The sequence below is a fragment of the Schistocerca nitens genome, chromosome 2, assembly GCF_023898315.1.
Source record: "Schistocerca nitens isolate TAMUIC-IGC-003100 chromosome 2, iqSchNite1.1, whole genome shotgun sequence".
Classification (NCBI taxonomy): domain Eukaryota; kingdom Metazoa; phylum Arthropoda; class Insecta; order Orthoptera; family Acrididae; genus Schistocerca; species Schistocerca nitens.
Window position 1 is genome coordinate 774065283 of NC_064615.1, and position 3542 is coordinate 774068824.

The 3542-nt window shown below is 48.0% G+C and overlaps 1 pseudogene; it reads left to right on the top strand.

The window, feature by feature from the left end:
• The first annotated feature begins 2282 nt into the window (after nt 1–2282).
• Nucleotides 2283–2400, top strand: LOC126238515 (5S ribosomal RNA; annotated as a pseudogene).
• The last annotated feature ends 1142 nt before the right edge of the window (nt 2401–3542 follow it).

Sequence of the window (3542 nt, forward strand, 5' to 3'; positions counted from 1 at the left end):
ATAGTGGGCATGCGGGAGGCCGGGTGGACGTACCGCCGAATTGCTCAACACGTGGGGCGGGAGGTCTCCACAGTACATCGATGTTGTCGCCAGTGGTCGGCGGAAGGTGCACGTGCCCGTCGACCTGGGACCGGACCGCAGCGACGCACGGATGCACGCCAAGACCGTAGGATCCTACGCAGTGCCGTAGGGGACCGCACCGCCACTTCCCAGCAAATTAGGGACACTGTTGCTCCTGGGGTATCGGCGAGGACCATTCGCAACCGTCTCCATGAAGCTGGGCTACGGTCCCGCACACCGTTAGGCCGTCTTCCGCTCACGCCCCAACATCGTGCAGCCCGCCTCCAGTGGTGTCGCGACAGGCGTGAATGGAGGGACGAATGGAGACGTGTCGTCTTCAGCGATGAGAGTCGCTTCTGCCTTGGTGCCAATGATGGTCGTATGCGTGTTTGGCGCCGTGCAGGTGAGCGCCACAATCAGGACTGCATACGACCGACGCACACAGGGCCAACACCCGGCATCATGGTGTGGGGAGCGATCGCCTACACTGGCCGTACACCACTGGTGATCGTCGAGGGGACACTGAATAGTGCACGGTACATCCAAACCGTCATCGAACCCATCGTTCTACCATTCCTAGACCGGCAAGGGAACTTGCTGTTCCAACAGGACAATGCACGTCCGCATGTATCCCGTGCCACCCAACGTGCTCTAGAAGGTGTAAGTCAACTACCCTGGCCAGCAAGATCTCCGGATCTGTCCCCCATTGAGCATGTTTGGGACTGGATGAAGCGTCGTCTCACGCGGTCTGCACGTCCAGCACGAACGCTGGTCCAACTGAGGCGCCAGGTGGAAATGGCATGGCAAGCCGTTCCACAGGACTACATCCAGCATCTCTACGATCGTCTCCATGGGAGAATAGCAGCCCGCATTGCTGCGAAAGGTGGATATACACTGTACTAGTGCCGACATTGTGCATGCTCTGTTGCCTGTGTCTATGTGCCTGTGGTTCTGTCAGTGTGATCATGTGATGTATCTGACCCCAGGAATGTGTCAATAAAGTTTCCCCTTCCTGGGACAATGAATTCACGGTGTTCTTATTTCAATTTCCAGGAGTGTATATATGAGCATCTATTTGACTTCTGTATAAGAGCTTTAGACTCTCGAGCATTGAAACGTCTTCCTGAGCAGATAAGCACGAAGAAAAAAATCACTGAACGAAGTGGCGCAGTAATTACGGCACTGGACTCTCATCCTGATGTAGCGCGTTTCAAATACTCTTCAGACGTTCTGCATTAGGCTTCTCACAGTGCCCTGTGGGCTTGTTAAGTTTTATGGCCGCTGGAGAGAGTTCTGACTGTGTCATTGTTCACTGCCAGCCATCTGTTAGCCAACAACAAGCCTGAGATCCCTCCTGATTTTCCTTCACGGCCCGTAAGGTCGTATGAGATGAATCCTTACTTCACCCTTTCGGCCTTTCGCAAGTATAGGCATATTACAACAATCACACCAAACGCTATGCATTGTTACTGAGGTAACACTAGAGTTTTAACAAAACCTCACGTATCATGTCTGATGAATTATTCCGCCGCAGAATGACTTTAAAAACCCCTAGATCGTACATCAAAAATAGAAGAACAAAGAAGACGACAGCTGAGGTTAAGAAAGAAGACGTCTTACCATGGGTCAGTTTCGTAAAAAGATATAACGTGATGTTATCTTAATATATGACCTGTCTCTTAAAGTTCTTGATTACCATGCATTCTGCCATTATAGTGACACACATCTGCAAATCTCTCTGCAGTATTTCATGGGATGAGAGCATAAGCCAAGGAAGGGAACATTAAGCTCCACGACCATCTCAGTACCAATGCAAAAGAGCCAGATATATTTGATACCGCATTCCCAGAATGACATTCTTCTTTTAAAAACTTTCTAAAGCCAAGATCGCATAAATATTTCTTTATGTACAACAACCGGTTTCGGCAGACTTCGGTATCATCTTCAGGTCAGTCACATAGTGCTTTTACGTGAAATATATCTCATATCATGAGTTATGACGTTCTTGTCTGGCATTACAAGAAACAGAAACGGAACTCTACACTTACATACCTTAACTTTTTTTTTTATAAAACGTGTTCATTTTACGTTGGAACCTCGTGCGAAGTTCTCATGTTAGTGAGCGAGCTGTCTCTCTGTCATCTTCATCCACTACTTGAACAAAACAATAGACTTTATATATTCGTCCCAGTTATGGAAATGACTCAGCTATCTTTACTATGGGCAACGGCCTTGCCGCAGTGGATACACCGGTTCCCGTCAGATCACCGAAGTTAAGCGCTGTCGGGCGTGGTCGGTACTTGGATGGGTGATCATCCAGGCTGCCATGCGCTGTAGTCATTTTTCGGGGTGCACTCAGGCTCGTGATGCCAACTGAGGAGCTACTCGACCGGATAGTAGCGGCTTCGGTCAAGTATACCATCATAACGACCGGGAGGGCGGTGTGCTGACCCCACGCCCCTCCTATCCGCATCCTCCACTGAGGATGACACGGCGGTCGGATGGTCCCGGTAGGCCACTCGTGGCCTGAAGATGGAGTGCTTTATCTTTACTATATACCACTCATAGCTTTCAAACGAAGGTGTTGAGAGAGTACAAATGAAGAAAAATTTTCCCATGTAGGTAGCTGGGATTTTGTGAGATGACATACCACATTTGTATTTATTTACTATAAGAAGTACACCTTCAGTCAAGACAACTAATTACGTATGGTGTCAATGAAAAAGTGATCTGAGAAAATCGTGACATGTTGCACAGTGATAAGGGTACAATGATATGTAAAAGGAGTTTAAAAACTCACACTATTGGTGTAATTACTCGATTAGTGGCACAAAAATTTCAATAAGAGGTGTGGTGCTCTTTGGGAATGGCTTCCCATACTGTGAATGACACCGTTGAGCCTCCATTGCTGAGCTAGCACTCTCTCTGGAGGTCAACTGTTGTTCGTTGTGTCGGTTCGTTGTAATCGTTCGACCTGAAATGTTACCTGCATTCTTAGATTTAAGATTGTGGGGCTACGTATCTGACTAGTAGACACGCCATGTACTTTTTTTTCTTTATTTCTGAATTCATTCTCTCCATCGTTACGCCTATCGGGAGGAAGGGGCGGGGTGATTGCTAGGATGTGCTGTGAGGTTAGAAAATGAGGATAAGGGGATGAGTGGGAACACGGATGGATGGATCACTACGACTGAAATGGGGTGAGTGGAGGGTGAAAGAGGATGTAACATAGATGGGTTTATAGCAGTGATCAGGACGCTGGGAGAGGCACAGGACCTTTTCATGTAAGGAATGGTTATGGGCAATAGGGCTATATCTGGTGAGATGGATAGCTGTCAGGGCTGATTTCTTTATCAGGAAGAGGGAGTCCGTTGAGGTTATCTTATAATAGGATATGGAAGATGTGGCATCAAAGGAAGGTGGGAAGAAGCACGGGGTTGGGGAGGATTAGAGAGACACTGCGATTTTGTTCAAAAATGGTT